This window comes from Meriones unguiculatus, chromosome 21 (genome assembly GCF_030254825.1).
Source record: "Meriones unguiculatus strain TT.TT164.6M chromosome 21, Bangor_MerUng_6.1, whole genome shotgun sequence".
Classification (NCBI taxonomy): Eukaryota; Metazoa; Chordata; class Mammalia; order Rodentia; family Muridae; genus Meriones; species Meriones unguiculatus.
Genome location: NC_083368.1, coordinates 31,927,541 through 31,946,436, shown reverse-complemented (window position 1 = coordinate 31,946,436; position 18,896 = coordinate 31,927,541). Strand labels below are relative to the sequence as shown.

Genomic DNA, 18,896 nt, shown 5'->3' with positions numbered 1-18,896 from the left:
CATTCAGCTGTGTACAAAAGCATGTTCTAGAATACAGCCTCCTACAGAACCACGTTTCAGCTTACCCCACCAAGTTGCAAACCATGAGAAAGGAGTTCTTTTGTCTTCTAATTTGGGATCACAATGGTGTTTAGAGTACAAGCATGTGCGGATAAAACAATGTTGCTATCAGCCCTTCTCCACCTAGGACCCACAGGAACCCGAGGTCAGGTCGGCAAACACTGCTGCAGCTGGTGAGCATCGCTGCTCATGTCTAAAACGTGACAAGGAGACGTGCCGGGCAACCCTCTGTCATAAGTCATAAGGAGCCAGCCGAGGAGAGCTGTACAACCGACTCGACTCCAACGTGGTGCCATGTCACTGAGCTCAAAGCAAACAGGAGCTCATTCTCTCCGCCCCCCAGCCTTCACACAGCTTCTCCTAATACTCTGAGTATTTTATCCCTGCTGTACTTCATGTCTTCAGTCAACATAGATCTGGGTTTCTCTTCTACGCACAACTGTGTTGCAGACACCAAGATGTGATTGTATTGGATATTTGGTGATCTAAAATAACATTCAAATAAGGTGAGAATATTTAATTAAACTTAAGAAACTCCGCTTAATGAATTCATCTCAAAGAGACTGACACAAAATCCAAGGAAGACAGAAACTAATGCCTTTCTAATGCCATTACCTGAGGTAATGCTTCACAATATTAAGACATTCTGATGCCTAACACTCTTATCCTACTGGAGAAACTTTCTGCCTTAGTTTTAAATTACCTGGAAGGTTTCATGTATGTATGTGGTATATATGTATATGCACACATACGTACACACATATGTACATATATGTCACATGAATATGCAAATATATGTGGACAAAAATAATATTAATGTTTATAAATCCCTCACTGATTACACAGAATTATGTTTAACGTCTAGTTACAATGACCTCTGAGAGCTGAGTCTTTCTCTCAGTAAGAGACATCCTCACCACTCTGAAATGATATGCAATGATTATGACTCTACACAACAAAAGCCCATTTCAAAAGCTGTATTTTTTTTAAAAAAAAAAAACGAGATTCAGTGATTTACATAGAAAATAATAAACCACAGCTGTCAGCAAACAAGTCCATTCACAGAGCACACTGGCTCACCGAGAGCATTCCTCACACACTCACGGTGTGCAGAAAATAGGAAATTATATAGTTCGCTATTTTTCCCCTTCTTTGCAATCTGACTTATAGTAGTTGGGGGCTTATTTTGTTAGGCTTTTTTTTTTTAAACAAGAACACATTATGCAGTCCAAGTTGGGACTAAAAGGTTGGCCTTGAACTTGTGGTCTTCATGGCTATCTGTTGAGGGTTAAGATTAAAGGCGTGCGCTATCACATTTGTCTTACATCTAACACTCCGGCAGAGGAAACTGCTCTGGAGACTGGTGTTTCAAGAGGTCCTCAGAAGGAATATCGGCTAAGCCATCTAGCAAAATAAGCATTTATTCAGTGAGGATAAGCTCCACTACAGGTCATCAAAGAGACATTGACCATCCCAAAAAGTCATTATTAGAAAATTGTATTATTAGGAAACATAAATACGTTTTGGGTAAATTATAACAAAAAATATTTGAAGTAACAAATTTTGTAACATTCTGTTTGACTACACGGCTCAACTGACTTTAATTCAAGTTGCAATCAGTTAACTGATTTTAAGCTGATCACATGTCACTGAGGTACATCATAAAGAACTGCTTCCAACTCTCTTTGCGCCTCCTACTGGAATTCCTTTTTGTCCAGGTGAGAGTTATTCTCTCGTCCCTTTTATCTTGAATACGGAAGTCTGCCGTCCTTTCTCAAGGCATTAAGCTGTGCTCGTATTCTGAGTTCTGGGCACACACTGGTCAAGAAGCAGATGGACGAGAGTGTGATGAGCCAGTGAGAGCTTCTATTTATATACGGTCCTTCATTAAATTCCATACCCACGCCTTACCTCTAAATGGATGAAAGGGGTTATTGTATGCAACAGGCTCACAAAAACATACAAAGTTACAACGTACCATCAACCTAAAGGGAGGAATGCAGAATAGTTTTCAGCTCGTTTCAATAATGCTGGGATTAAAATGAACAAGCATGAACATTTACTTTCTAGTAGAAGAGACAGAAACCCAAACCAGTAATAAAACAAGTGGTAACTAAAGTTTCCCTCTTCCCTCCTCCTCCTCCTCCTCCTCCTCCTCCTCCTCCTCCTCCTCCTCCTCCTCCTCCTCCTCCTTTTTCCCCCCTCCTCCTCTTCTTCTTCTTGTCACTTGTTTGTTTGAGATAGGGTTTCTTTGTGTCACCCTGGCCGTCTTGAAATTCTTTCCATAAACCAGGCTGACATCACACTCAGAGATCTGCCTGCCCCTGACTGCTGAGTGCTGGGATTAATGAAGTGGACCACCTTCTCCAGGCTCCTTTCTTCTTAAACTTTGTGAGGGGTTCTTCTGTCCCTTGCCTACCTATGTGACTGAGAAGGCTGCTCAACAGCCAACATCTAACTTTGTAAAAGCGTGAGTCAGACAAACTACTTACACACTTGCCCCTCTACCAGTTCCTCTTACTACCCGCCATCTTTGCTTCATCTCAACACTGCAGGGTCACCTGATGCTCTGTAAACATGAGTGAGCTCCCTGGAAGCTGCTCATACACATCTCAAACCACTGCTCTCCAGCTGGGAGAGAACCATGGCTTCCACATTACCCTTATCATAACGCTAATAACCAGGCAGGCGCTCTGCTAATCATTTAAACTAGACAAATGTTTACACTCGCTGAGTCACAGCCTCTCCGACTCAACTGTTGACTCTGCCCAAGAGACGCCCGGGGGCCAGCTGCCTGCCAGCCACGCAGCTGGCACCAGTGGGCAACCTCCTAGCCCATTTCCCTGGCAACCTAAAACAATAATATGAGATGAAGTAGGGCACTGGTACATAACCCACAGAGACCTGACCTTTCCAACACTGGCTCTCATCCCCAAGTTGCATGACACAAAGGCACAAGATTTGCAAATGTCAGACAAATGGAAAAACACCTAGTCTTCTTATTCACTAGGAAGAGTTTCAGAGGAAACGGCCTTGACTATCTATGCATCCGTGTGTGAACACAGCTGGGGGGCTCATAAGAGAGTGCATCTCTCAGCAGAGCACATTATGTATTCTCTCCCATCACCTCCAAAAGGTGGAGACCCATCGTGGTTTCCCCTTTGGGAACTATGAAAAAAAGACCTCCATTAAGGGGCTGGTAGGTGGTATTTTCACAATAGAACTGAAACCATGATTTTAAAAACAGCACCCCCGTTGTCTTTAAGTAAGCAAATAAGAAACAGCTTGCAACACAGTAAGATTTTGAAAATAATCACAGAACTTTGGGGGCATAATTTTAAGGTACACTTACCCAGAAAAAGAACAGTAAGATTTAGAGTGAGTCTGACATTAACCATTTCAAGCAGCTCAGGCTTCAGGGTAAGTTTTTAGAAACCGATAATACTGTGGGTACAGGATGGACAGATAGAGGGAGCTACGCTTCAGGGCTCAGCAGAAGCAGCTTGGGCTGCTGCAATATGATTACAAAGCACAAGATTCTCCATCTCATATTGTTACAGTGGCCGTTTAAGTATTTATCATGCCAATGAATCCAGGGAGATCTTCTCTTACTTGCTTACAAATTAAACAGCAAATGCATCATATTTAGAGTTACATCCTAAAATATCTGTTAAGAAATTATAAAAGTTTGACTATGAGTCTCAGCATCTGCTGTGATACCCTGCTGGGCAGAATCTTTCAGAGGCTTCTATCCTGTTTCCTGTTTTCTCCCTCTTCTGATGTCCATCCCATTTGCCTTTCTGAGTGAGGAGTGCTCATATTACCCAGGGTACTCCTTCTTGCTTAGCTTCTTTAGGTGTACAGATTTTAGTATGTTTATCATATATTATATTATTATATCATAATTGTTATATGCTCTATATCCTATATCCACTTATAAGTAAGTATATACCATATGTGTCTTTCTGCTTCTGGGCTACCTCACTCAGGATGATCTTTTCTAGTTCCCACCATTTGCCTGCAAATTTCATGATTTCCTTGTTTTTAATAGCTGAGTAGTATTCCATTGTGTAAATGTACCACAATTTCTGTATCCATTCATCAGTTGAGAGACATCTGGGTTGTTTCCAGATTCATAGCCAATCTTTAGGCAGAGTGCAGGAAATATTATGAAAGAAGGGGGAGATAAAAAGACCTGGAGGGACAGGAGCTCCACAAGGAGAGGAACAGAACCAAAAAATCTGGGCAAAGGGGTCTTTTCTGAGACTGATACTACAACCAAGGACCATGCATGGAGATAACCTAGAACCCCTGTACAGATGTAGCCCATGGTAGCTCAGTCTCTAAGTGGGTTGCTTAGTAATGGGAACAGGGAATGTCTCTGACATGAACACAGTGACTAGTTCTTTGATCTCCTCCCCCTGATAGGGGAGCAGCCTTACCGGGCCACAGAAGACAAGGCAGCCAATCCTGATAAGATCTGATAGGCTAGGGTCAAATGGAAGAGGAGAAGGACTTCCCCTATCAGTGGACTTGGGGGAAGTTGGGGGGGGGGATTAGGGGGGATTGGAAGGGATTGAGGGAGGGGATACAGCTGGGATACAAAGTGAAAAACCATAATTAACAAAAAAAATAAATATTAAAAAAAGAAATTATGAAAGAAATGATAAACATATTTGAATGTTTCACTATTTCTTCGTTTTTTTTTTAAATACTGGAAACTTAAACCACATTTTTCAAAAAACAAATTTGATAAGCAACTAGAGGGAAAATGAAAAAAAAAAAAAAAGATGGTAGGGCTGGTCCCCTGGCTTTATTTATACCTTGCTACTTTTTTATTCAAAGACCTTGACATACCTATGACTGGCCTTCAGATGCAATTGGCAATCCCAACCTGATCTGGCCACTCTCCTCTCACTCACTCTGCCATCACAGCCCATGCTTTCCTACAAGAACATCAGGGTCTCTGCCCTGGCTGGTCCTGCTGCTGGCCATGCTCTTCCCCTGACATCTCTATGCATCCCTCTCACCCTCTGGACACTTGGCTCAAATCCTTTTCTCAGGGATGCCCTCCTGGACCACTGGCACCACCTGGCTCCTCTCATACTCTTCTCGGACTCTTCTTCCTTCTAAACAATTATTACCAATAATACTAAGCTGGAAGCACAGTTTTGCAACCTTTCTCTTCTCTAAAATGCAAAGCTGACAACGGCTGGGAACTGTCTCTGTGCTGCTGATGACTGTGAAGCCCACATCACAGGTAAACAGGGGGTGTTCTGCAAGCACTTCCTTGATCAGTGGGTAAATCTGCAGCTGTTGGTTAGGTGAGCACTGTATGTTCCTGGTGAGCTACGGTCTGCTAACTCCATCTCAAAGGCCTTTGCCGAGCCAAAAGCTCTTGCTCACCTTCTTCACTCCCCTTCTAGTATTCGTCTTCCTCCCTGTGCTTAACGAGACCTGTGTTTCAGGTCTCTTTAAAAGTAGCTTTCAAGATTAGCAATCTGAAATCATTTGTGAGACTAAGGAGAGTGTAAGGAAATCAGCAAGGTGAAGCAAAGTCAGGCTTCCACAGAAAGCCTCGACCGTCTTAATTTTGTATGTTTTTTTTGCAATCTTTGGATTATATCACTGTAGATTTCCAGAAGGAAGGCTGATATTTATCCAATGTAGGAAACAGGTGACCTTCCTTGTATCTGCTTGCTAGGTAGAAAAGAGACTAAATTAAGCAGGTACATTAAATTGACTTTATTTGTGATCAAAATCCATGGGAGTGCTGTTAAGAGTACTGCGGCTAAACTACAGTTGGCCGGTTTTCCAACAGTGTACAGTCCTCTCCTGCAGCTTCATAATACCCCAAATTAACTGCTGGGACTTTGCTAGGAACTGCCAAGTCTCTATTTTTAACAACAACAACCCAAAAAAAAAAAAGAAAGAAAGAAAGAAAGAAAGAAAGAAGAAGAAGATTGCCACACTCTATGCCAGCATTCATTTCACAAGGAAAGCATTATCTTAAGACCTTAAAAGCAGAGCATTTAAGTAGATGAAAACAGCCAGGTTTGGAAACAATGAATTAAAGGCCAAACTAGCCACGCTGGGTATGCAAATGTGTTAGCTGGATGCCTACAATGAATAAAACAATAGTTTGGCCTAAGAATACATACACTGGGAAATGGAAAATGGTGCCTAAGGAAAAAAATCTCTATCTCTTAAAAAAAAAAAAAGTCAATGTGCAGGAAAGGAAAGCAGACCCACAGGACTCTGAACACCCTTCTCAAATGATCTCCAACTCTAAAGTGCCCCTGCACTAGCCAGCAGGCCTGTGCTATGGATGGGCATCAAGAGAGCTTCCTCTTCGTCAGTTATGTTCAAGCATCACAGGACAAGAAAGAATCAGAACCAACAAATGCTCCGAAATGCACTATTGGGGCAGGATGTTATGTAAATCTTCTCAGATGGACCGGGCTCAGCTCCACCTTCACGCAGAAAGGATGGAACACCTTTCAGTTTGCAGCCAGCCCATCCGAGCCAAGTCAGGACTGAGCGTGTCCTACGCGGCAGGAGAGGCTGTGCTTTCTGGAGGAAAGCAAGAATGTAGCTGCGGTTTCTACTCACAAGCTGTAAGTTGCCTAAATGAAATGGCCTTGGACAAAGATACTTAAACAAGCCATAATTATGCAGTTTATGATTCTTTATGCTTCTGAGAAGAGAATCCTCCCTAAATGCCTAAATCTAAAAGTCTAAAATTGGCTTTACTTGCCCATCTTCAAGTACAAGCACGAGTGCGAATTAAGCTGCTGAGTTCAACTATGCCTCACTCCACTTCTCACGTGGAACATGCCTACGTCTGCAGAAACCCCCTCTTGATATTCTTGAGTGGCCGGGCCTTTCCTAAGCAACCATCTCTATTGGCCAAAGGTCCTTCTCCAGCCCCAGCTATCTCCTCCCCACACTGATAAAACAGACAAAGGTTGAAACTTCTTACTTATGGTCTGACAATACTCGCTGCTGCTTCACCCAGCAAGACGTTCAACACTGCAGGTTCCTCTCCTACTTCGACCCTAACTGACGCATGATTCCATTAGTCATAAATTTGTTCCAAATGTTATAGGTTTTTCTTTCCTTTTTTTTTTTTTTTTTTTTTTTTTTTTTTTTTTTTGCTACTAACAACTATATTTTTTAAACTTTGGACACAGACTTTCCATAAAAATTCACACAGAACCTCTGTGTGATTTCATATTGTCTACAATATGAACAATAAGGCTATCTCAAAATGAAGCTAGGGTTCAAGAGAGCCAACTTCCCTAACTGCCTATCAAATGTTCCCCATAACAACACACCCACCTGCATGCCATCCTCACTGAGCATTATATAAGCAGTCTAAATGTGTATGTGGAATGATGCACAAGCTGCTTGCTCAGTTTATTAGGCCTTTGATATCTACACAAAAGTTGGTTCTACCCTTGATATAAATTAGTGGCTATTGAAACACTTAAAAATCATCTTTCGCACGATCTAGTTATCTTAATGTTGACATCAGTAGAACCTATGAAAACAAAAGTAAGAATATGCTGTATAGTACATAAGAGGTGAGATTAACAGTTTGTGACTTAAGAAACAGGAATATTTTTGTTATTAGTGCTCATGTTTTTCTCTGTATAAGGCATAAGGTTTTTATATAATGATGGAGGTAAGTTTATACATCTATAAGTAAAATGATAAATATCAGTGTTATAAACACTAATCTGATGTTTCAACTGGCACTTCTGTTATGAACATAAACTACAAAACATGAAAAAGCTGATGCAAAACCTCTTATAATTGCAACTGTAGACACTGTAGACGCTGTTCACATTAATAAAACATTGTTTTAACACTAGGAACTTCCAGCTTTACTCATGAAGCCAGAAATTGACTACAAGAAACAGCATATCACATGAAGCATAAGGAACCCAGGATAAGTGTTTCAGACAGGTTGTACAGCATTCTACAACCTATCGAGGCTTCAATTTTCTTCTCTATGAAATGAAGAATTTGAAAAAATGACCAAAGTGCACACAGAAAGGTCAACCTAAGGTCAAGCCTATGAAGGCAGAAAAAAGCACTTGCATCTTGAGCTTCTGGCCTCGTGTGTGTCTTAAGAGTCACAAATCTTTCAGGAACAAACCTGGAAAGGAATGTGCAGCACTGTAGACCCGGAATGTCCAGGGACAGTCTGCGCTCCAGGCACAGCAAGATCCAGATGTTTAGCTGATTGCTAAAGGCATATCTCTCTGAGCTGGCCTTATAAACAGAAAGATGTCCTTTTAGACTGGTTAGACGGCTGAATTTCCATTCTACGCCAGTTTTCATTCACACCAATTGTGATCATCTCTCATTATCCCTTTTCTCTCTGTGTCCATCTCTGAGCTACCCACTGTTTGGGTGAAAACAACTTACAAACCAAATGGTAAAGAAGGAATTCCGCAGGGGACAGACCAAGCCTCATGTCAGGAAAGCAGAAAGGAGAGGAGAGGCACAGTGGCAGGAGTCCACGGTAACTTGGTTGTTTGTTTAACTGCACATAACCACATTCATAAGGAGACTTTGTCCTGCCCTAAGTTCTATTTGTACTGCTTACTATGACACAAGTACCAACTAGTTATGTCATTGTTGGTTAAGAATGGAGGATTTGGGACAGGGGTGAAAATACAAGAAGATATGGAGTAGGAGAAGTAGGAGAAGATGAGTAGTCCTACCTTTGTAGGTCATCCTATAGCTGAAGTGAAATTTTTTTATTGATAATGTGGCCTTTCCTTACATCATACACAAAGAAAAACTCGAAATGGATCATTGTCCTAAAATGTGAAGCTAAAACTAATAAGTTATCATTAAAAAACAAAACAAAACAAAAGTGTAGGTATACAAGATCTCACACTCGCTAATGGCTTCTTAGATACGAATCATATCCATGAAGAGCAAAAGAAAACAATGGGAAGCTGGACCCAATCTGAACATCAGTGTTAGTGCTCCCAAGCACATCAACAGGAAGTGAAAAGACAATCGGAAGAAAGGAGGCAGTTCTGAAGCTCCAGTCTCTGACGCAAAACTACAACCCGGGATCAATGACGGATTGCAAGTCAGTAATATAAAAACAGTGCATGGAAAAGCCAGGGCTTAAGCCAGGCGTGGTGGGGGCTCACTAGGTAGGCAGAGACAGGCGGACCTCTGAGGGTTTGAGGACAGCCTGGTCTACAGAGTGAATTCTAATACAGCCAGGCCTGCCTCAAGATAGATAGATAGATAGATAGATAGATAGATAGATAGATAGATAGATAGATAGATAGATAGATAGATGGATATGCTGGTATCGAAGTAAAATAGGGTTTAATCACTACAGAAATAAAAATTAAGACCACTTCTCCTCCAGCATGATGTAGAACATCACACAGACAAAAGGCATCAGAAAAGATGTGAAAAAGGAGAAATCTCTGACACTGCAGGTAGAATTTAAAATGTACACGCTGACAGTTCCGACAGCTATAAATATCGTGGCAGGATGTCCCAGACGATCAATTTTTCCTAATCTACACCAAAAATTAAAACATATGTCAACATAAAAATTGTTGATGAACGTTCACAGCAATGTATTCACAGTCTCCAGAAAATAAAAACAGCCCCAATGTCCCCCAACTGATTAATGAAAATAGAAAATGTGGTACATACGGAGGAATACAGTCACAACAAGGTCACTCGGTGGCCACAACAAACGAAACCAGACACAAGTGACACCAGTTAGGTGAGGTGAAGAAATGAAAAGCTCCTGCTAATGAGAATAGGTATGTTTCAGGAGTGGTGGCACCGTTCTGGAACCAGACGGTGGTGACAGTTACATATATGAATATGTGGAAAGCCGGCCGGTGACTAGAACACTGAAAGAATGACTTTTATGGTGTAAGATTGTGTTTCTGACTTTTCAAGTTTGAACACTGACAGGGTATTACAAACTGCCTGGGGATTGTAGCTCAGGAGGCACAGCAGGAGCCCTGAGCCAAGGCAAAGCAATAGGCTTTTATGAAGATGCTCACAGAGGCTGCAGACAAGTAGCTCAAAGGCACAGCAAACTCAGGTATGCTATTCACAAGACCCTCCTCCATTCTCCATATCCCTACGCCCTGCCACACGAAGTATGCACACTCAAAACTAAGTAAAATGACATTCCTTTTTATGCTTTAAAAAATAGTTCAGCGAATGGAAATGTCCTTTTTTCCTTTCTGGTGGGTGCTGCTGGCTGCCTGCTGTCGAAATGGGCAAGTTCATGAAACCCGGGAAAGTGGTGCTGGTCCTGGCCGGATGCTACTACGGACACAAAGCCTTCATCGTGAAGAACATTGATGATGGCACCTCAGATCGCCCTTACGGCCATGCCCTGGTGGCTGGAATCAACCGATATCCCCGAAAAGTGACAGCTGCCATGGGCAAGAAGAAAATCACCAAGAGATCAAAGATCAAGTCCCTTGTGAAAGTTTATAACTACAATCGCCTCATGCCCACAAGGTACTCTGTGGACATCCCCTTGGACAAAACTGTTGTCAACAAGGATGTCTTTAGAGACCCAGCTCTGAAACGCAAGGCCAGGCCAAGGTCAAATTTGAGGAACGATACAAGGCAGGGAAGAACAAATGGTTTTTCCAGAAGCTTCGCTTTTAGGTACATTTTCGTTTCTATCATTAAAAATGTTTTAAAAAAATAGTTCAGCAAAAAAAAGGTAAATTTTATGCAATTTTGATAACAACTGAATTTGGATAATAAATTATCTTAACTTTTACATGTGTTTTAAATTCTTCAAATAAAAAGCATTAGGAGACTCACATTAAAATTGCATTTTATGTGCTTTTACTACAGGGCAATTAGACAGCTTTAAAGAAAACCACCTGAAAATAAAGTATATATTGAAAGGCTGAAGCCAAGCCATGGAGTTCCACTCAGAAAGATGGACAAAAATCTGCCTGCCGTTTCCATTGCTTTTAGAACATTCCTTTCGAAGACATTTCCTCTAATGAACTAAAGCCATATGTTAGGGCAACATTTTGCTCCACTGGAAGTCCTGCCTTGATATAGGAGGTGGCCCCTCCGGTCTCTATATTCCTCTGCTGCTAGGAGTCTCAGCTAGAGTCACCCCCACATCCTCCCAGGAGCCTACCCCATCACACTTCACCAGTTTGTCCCAGAGAACCTCCCGTCCCCCCCTCAGCCCTCTCACCTTCCTCCTCTGCTCTCTCCCCACATATCCACCCTTGTTCCCCTTCCCACTAAATTTTTAAGATAGAAAATGATTAGCTTTTGCTAATTGTTTTTAGGAAGACAGAAATATTAAGAAGGCATTTCCTGCTTCTTTAAAAAAAAAAAAAGGAAACCATTTTGCAGTGGGTATGAGCACAGCTTTCTTTCATGCTAGCGTCAGACTGTAGAAGGGGGCTGCGAGAGGCTACAAGCAGTTGCTTGTTTTGCCTTTGGTGATTCTTCCCACAGTGACCTAACATGACCGGTATCAGATAAACACGCAGGACGCAGGAACAGCTTACGGCATGGCGTGCCACTGCGTGTGGACATGGACATTCTCTGATGAAATATCAAGGGAGGGGAGCCCTTCCCTGCTTGAAACCTTAAATTTTACAAGAGTAAAATTTCTTCCTTTCTTTCTTCCTTCCTTCCTTTCTTTTTCTTTCTTTCTTTCTTTCTTTCTTTCTCTCTTTCTTTCTCTCTCTCTCTCTCTCTCTCTCTCTCTCTCTCTCTCTCTCTCTCTTGATTTGATGCACACAGAAATTGAAAACCTGTGCTTCAGGGGTTTGCATGCATGGTAACTGTCAAAGGGCTTTGAGACAATGTCTCAGTGCCTTTGATTTCAGTGGCACATTTAAAAAGTTAGGGAAATAAAGTATTATTTTTCTTGTAAATGAAAACAATCATGGGAAAAGGTATTCATTCCAACCCAGTTCAACAATTCATCATATGTCAAATAGTTTTTGTTAATATTCATTAGTTTTGGAGCTAGCAAAACTTAGAAATTTCTTCTGACCTTCACACTTTCTTGACCATTATTTTATTTTTTTAACCTACTTTCCACTACGCTATAAACTCTTAGAGGGCAGAAACCAAGGCCATGCCATTCATCATTCTATCCCCAGACCTCATGACAGCGCCTTCCACACAGCGCGTAGCAAACACAGAGAACGCTCTTTAAATGCTGCTAAATAGCAACTAGAAAAAAAAAAGTCAACTTAGAAACGTTTTAAGCTGAAGGTAGCAAGTATGAGCAAATCACAATAACGATTTGTCTGCTTTAAAACATTATAATGATGTCATTATTTTTGCAAAAACTAAATTTTTAAATAAAATGTGAAAAGTAGAATGTGAATATTAGCCTGAGCAAACACTGCCTCCTAAAAGCTTCTGCATTGATATTATACATAATTTTCACTGACTTCAGTCTCTACAGGAGTAAATGTATCTTCCGCAAAACCATTTCTCTTCTGTGGAGAGAAATTACTGTAAAATGCAAGCATTACCAGGGAGCTCTTGAACCATAAAAATGACTGGGAGTTTGGTTTTGTTTTACTAAAGTTAGAGGTGAATGAAGGGTACAACAGATTTTGAGAGAGACAATAAACAGAAGACTATGACAAAACGCTTTAAGCAGAGATTTGGCTAATCATACTTCAGTGCCCAGGAATGTAATAGGAAAAAAATAAATGGAGATGGGAAATTCCATTGCTCCCCAGAATTCAAAAACGAACACCCTTAATCAAAAGGAATTAACACGAAAGCAGTGCTGAGGAGAAAGTTAAGCTAGAGACTAGGATTCTGAATGTGCTAGCAAGGCGCACAGCGCTGCAATATCAGCAGCTTCCTCCAAGCAGGCTCTAGCCCCTCAGTGCTGAGGACAAAGCAGGCAGAACAAACACACGCAACGTTTTCTTCTCGGGGCACATCTACCTGCAGAAACAAAATGAATGCCAAGTATGTGATATAAAGCAACTCAGGAAAATATGCAAGAAATGACGTGGTTGTTCACAGGGAGAGAGAAAATAAAAGTAAGTAAGTGCTTCCGGAAGGAAACAGAGTGTGAGTGTGTGTGTGTGTGTGTGTGTGTGTGTGTGTGTGTGTGTGTGTGTGTGTGTTGAAGAGACCTCTGTGATAAGAGACTGCCCTATCCTCCCCTTTCCCCTTCATGGTGAGATATGCAGTCTTATGGCTATACATGCGCAAACTGACTATGTAACATGTTACCCATACCTAGAAAGCAGAAGGACTCGGATTCAGCCCCATGATGACCTGTGCCAAAAGAAGTTGCTGCCATTTTCATCTTCTTCCACTCTGTTTGCCAGGGACGGCTCTCCTTGCTGTGCCCAGCTACCTTTCCTCGGGCTGTCAGAGCGGCTGGGGTTACACAGGCGTGCCATCCCACCACGCCCAGCCTTTGAAATCCAAAATATAAGCTAGGCCACAAGCTGACGACTACTTTTGCCATTCTACAGATGGTTCTTCTCCTGTATATGGATTGCATAAAAAGGCAATTGCCGTTTCCAACAGGCAATCCTACCAGCTCATGGCCGTTTGGCACCACCACGTGCCAGCTGCTGGTGAGAGTTCCAGTGTGGGCTCTCAACACCTCTGGCCTTCCGGAGGACTGAATATGACTTACTGATTCGAAGGCCGTGATTCGGAGAGGTTAGCTAACTGCCCACGGCTCTTCCGCTGGTGAGTAACAGGCGCTGTGTAAGCCATCACAACAGAAACTGTTCAGATGAGAACTCACGTCAACCAAGGAGAGGAATATTCTAAACTCCGAAGCAGGTTTACCTTCTACCTGCCCAGAGAGCAAGGCAAGACATGTGTTTGTTTTTTCATTTTTCTTTACATTTTTCTTTACATGCGTTTTACCAGCCCCACATTGCCAAGGCACTGGTTCACGTCTTCCCACCGACACACTGACTTCCCAGCTACTTGGCATCCCAGGCCTTGGCTCTGTCACCAGTAAAATAAGGAACTCCTGATAAACTGTATCAGTCCCAAACGCCCGTGGTCAAGAGCATCAGATTCGCCGCACGCCTATATATCTAACCAACAAACAAAAGGAAACAACTCTGGCCATAAACAATTAGCATCTAATTTACAAATTCATAACTTATATAAGCAACACCTACAAGTTACAGGGTTTTTTTGTTTTTGTTTTTGTTTTTTTGTTTTGTTTTGGTTTGGTTTGGTTTGGTTTTTTTGGCCTCAAAGTTCAGATTCATAAGCTGAAAGTATTCTTCAAAGTGCCTATAGCACTGGGTTAAAGCAAAATATATATATATATATTTTATAAACTTTTATCCCAAAGGAATTGGCCTCACGAGATAGTGTCAATTTTCTTTGCTTGTTGTTGAAATTTAATATCGCTTTCACTTTTGGAGTTGATCGAAGATTCCTGCCAGACAGCCCAGCAAGCAGCATATTTAGTCTTTCAGACACACGGGAGAGTTCTCTCTCTCCTCCTCCTCCACACAGGTCGGAATTGCTGGAGACTCTGCCCGGAGCAGCTGGCTGCACAGCCGGCCTGGCTGCTGAGCTGGAGCAGCCTCCTGGACTCCGGCGTCAACACATTCATAAACCCCCAGACCTTCAGGAGATGTCAGAAGGCTCACCGATCACCACCAGCAACTGTGGTTTTAGTTGACACGAGCCAGGCACAAAAGTGAAAGGGTTTCAAGCACATGCTGGTTGGAAATCCTTCCAACCAAGTCCCTGGGTGACTCATGCCGATAAAGTAGGTCGCAACAGCCTGGGTGTGAGCAGCGGGCGTTTGGGTACCACTGGACACAGGCATTTGGTTAAATACAGGTTATTTGAAAATTGGGAGCTCAAGATTTCATCCATTTAAAGGACCAATTCCATCAACAAGACCAGCACACATTCTAAAGAGCTTGTAAGAGCAGGTTCTAAGATCATGACAGCTTTTCATTCAGGACTCGGAGCTCCTGTGCGGCTGTGTGCTTCACAGTTCCGGGGAACACGGTGCACTTTAACCATCTGTGAGGGGTACCCAGTGGACTTGTGCTCCACACGGCCCCACCCGGCATGCTTCTAAAAGGACAGCGGAGGCCCAGGTGAGCTTTCTCAACCACAGTGTAATAAGGATGATTTTTGAGAACCATGGTACTACACTGCCCATGTATGCACCAGGACGCGCTGCTTACCCGTTAGCCTGTAGGGCACACGAAATTCTCTTTTATCTTCCACTGTCTATATCACAGAACCAGGGATGCCGGTTACCATTTGCTCGGCACTTATCAGGTGCCAGATACTGATCCAGAGATTTCCGTGTATATTAACAAATCCACCCTGCACAGTCACACTACAGGGTGGTCACAGTTATTCATCCTGCTCTTGCAAAACGAGAAACTGAGGCTTGAGAGGGCAAGTAGTTGATACAGGGTCTGATGCTAGAATCTCTGCTCACAGCCAACATACTATTATTATCCTTTTTCAACTTTCCACATATTCAAAAAATGCTGCTTGCAATAATTATGCATCAATCCTTCGTGGCAAAACGATTTTCAGACACTATCTCAACAGACCCGGCACCTACATTATTTGTGCCATTAGTTTCTGTGGTTGTTAATCTTGGTTGCCAATCTGACTGGGCTCAGAGATGATGGTAAAGCACAGCTTTGGTGTATCTGTGCAGTAGTGGCACCTGTATTAGCAAAGGGAGGCAGATACCTGCCGAGAACATGTGTGACATCGGCCCGTGGGCTGCGACCTGGACAGAATGAAAAGTGAACAAGCCGGGAAGCTTGTGTGCACGCACGTGATCCATGCTTTTTGAGCAGGTGCCTTTTCTTTTGCTGCCATCAATCACAGACGCTACAGGCTGGATTCTTCTGTCTTGCTATGCGGATCTACATCAGCATCTCTCTAGGATCCTTCAGCTTCAGGCTGGGGTTGCACCAGTAGTCCCTGCTGATCTTCCTGGACAAAGGTTCAAGCTTCTTACAGTGAGTAGCCATTCATTTCCTCACCTCTGCGGTCAGCAGATGTCCGCTGTGGGATACTCAGTGTCTGGTCATGAATGCCCACCCTGAAGCATCCTTCTTGAAATTGTATGTGCATCTAGCCTATTGGTCCTAATTCTCACTATGAAATTCTAAGCTCAGTCCTTATCCATGTCACAATAATTTCCCTTTTTAGACTACAAATTACTAAATCTTTGCTTTCGTCTTTAAAAATAAATACAAGAGATTTATACACACCACACACACACATAAACATGTACAAATCTGTATGTACACACATTCATCATCATCATCTCCAGACCGTACCCCTCTTAGGGCCTCAGCTAGATTAAGCTCCTTCTGAACTACTTGAACTTTCCCATAGCCCTCTGCTCCATTATGGGACACTGTTCTTCATTCCAGCTTCATGTCATTTTTTCTGTAACTAATGACCCTGATAAGACAGGGTAAATCAAACTATCCAGTTTATAAATTTTCTTCCCTCTTTTAACTAACTGTGCTATAATTGGGGGTAATATTCTTACGAGACTAAGTTTATCATATCTTTATTCTAATAAATTTTTTCTATAAATATGCAAGGAATTATAAAAGCCTATTTTTAAAAGCAGCTTCACATTTCTGTCATTTCAATAACTAATGCCCATTTATTGAACAGAAAGAAGCTATCCTGCCCTAAAATTGTACACAGATGAGCAGGAGGCACTTAGTCAAATCGTTCAAGGTCAGAGCAGAGCAAGACACAGGAAAATTCTATAAACTGACAGAGGTTTTTGTCCTGCTTTGGTTTCATAAACTTCCCCCAGATTTCTTGAATACTTATGCAAAAGTGCGGTTTGTTATTTCAACTGATTTCCTACTGACAACCTGCTGTCCATGTCACACTGGGTTGTCAACTTATCAAAACAGCCCAAACAGCAAACAGAAAGGTAAAGAAATACGTAAGCAAAGTCATCATGAATTTTCTTAAAATACCAATATTTAACAATGGCTGGAAAAATCCAGATGTGTTGATTATTTAAAGCACGTAATTTAACCAAAAATGACATAGAGATACTGATACTCTTCAATTATCCTTTAATCATTCTTCTCTTGGATCTACAGTTTGTTTACCCCTGATCTGCTAGTTCACCATAGAGAAAGAAGGCAAAAATCGCACCAGAATGAATGTACCTGTGGCTAGGTAAGGTGGCATACATCTATAATTCTAGACAGGTTACTCCTTAGACAGAGGCAGGAGGATCACCAAGATCCTCAAGAGTTTGGCCAACATTGCAAGTTCCAGGATATGCGAAGCTCCTTGAGACAAGGCTCTGTTACAGGGGGAAGCAGGCATGTGAGAGAACACGCCACTGACTCAGAAATACTAGAGAGTTATATACAATCTAGTCTTATGTCGATACACAAGGGGAAAAAATGGATCCTAGGAATGATAATAAATAAAATACAATAAAATGAAAACTATCACATCAGAGTTGGACAAAACAAACGGAGCCCAAGAGAAGGCACAAGAAACAGAGACCCACTTGTTCACACACTCAGGAACCTCATAAAAACACTACAGCTGGAAGCTGTAAAACAAACACAGAAGATCTGGTGCAGACCCATGCAGGGCCTGTGCGTGCTGCCTCAGACTCTGTGAGTTCATACGAGCTTTGATCATGTTGATTTAGAAGGCCTTGTTTTCTTGGTGTTCTCTATGCCCTCTGCTCTTACGCTCTCTCTGCCTCCCCTTTTGAAGGGTTCCTGAGCTCTGAGAGGAGGGAGTTGATGGGGACATCCCATTCAATGCTGAGTGTTGTGTCTAAGGTCTCTCGCTCTCTGCATAATGTCTCGCTGTGGATCTCTGTGTTCATTCCCATCTGCTGCAGGAAGAAGCTTCTCTGCAGCAGCAATTTTACCCAACAAGCAACAAGTGAACAAAACATGAAATGTGAATACAATGAGTATGATCAAACTACATAAAGTAGGAAGCAATGAACTAATACATACCATAGCATACTAATAGCATACATGGATCTTGAGTTATGATATAAGAGGAAGACCTCATACGGAGAACCTATTTAGCGAATGCTACAGACTGAATGTCTATGGCACAGATCTCAAAAGACATTATACTTCAGTGTGATGGTAGTAGGAATGGGCCTTTGGCAAGTAATTAAATCCTGAGGGTAGAAAGTAATTAAATCAGAAGGGTGATGTTAGTGCCTTTTTTAAGGGGACAGAAGTTCAAAGCATCGTTTCCATCAGGTCGCAGGAATTCTACAATGTAGAACAGCACCCTCACGTGACCTTGGCTAGGCTGATGTGCCCCACGAAGTACAAAGAACATTACTAGTAAACCCTGCTCATAGGACACCAGGATAGGGCATTTTGTTACACCAGCCTGGAGAAGCCAAGGCAGTATTTGATGTCATTTATATGAACTCCAGGAAATCTTTAGAATCAAAAATGAAGTAATCTCAATCTTCACTCAGAAAGGCAAATGAGACAGACATTGGAAGAGGGAGAAAGGAGGGAACAGGACAGGAGCCTATCACAGAGGACTTCTGAAAGACTCTACCCAGCAGGGTATCAAAGCAGATGCTGAGATGCATAGCCAAACTTTGGGCAGAGTGCAGGGAACCTTATGAAAGAAGGGGGAGATAGAAAGACCTGGAGGGAACAGGAGCTCCACAAGGGGAGCAACAGAACCAAAAATCTGGGCACAGGGGTCTTTTCTGAGACTGATGATACCCTATCCAAGGACCATGCATGGAGATAACCTAGAACCCCTGCACAGATGTAGCCCATGGCAGCTCA

At 42.2% G+C, this 18,896-nt stretch overlaps 1 protein-coding gene and 1 pseudogene across 2 annotated transcripts in view; one reads left to right on the top strand and one right to left on the bottom strand.

Moving 5' to 3' along the window:
- Cdk14 (cyclin dependent kinase 14) overlaps window positions 1–18,896 on the bottom strand; it is a 537,826-nt gene that overhangs the window by 460,859 nt on the left and 58,071 nt on the right. The window lies entirely within an intron of this gene.
- LOC110548378 (large ribosomal subunit protein eL27-like) lies at window positions 10,343–10,746 on the top strand (annotated as a pseudogene).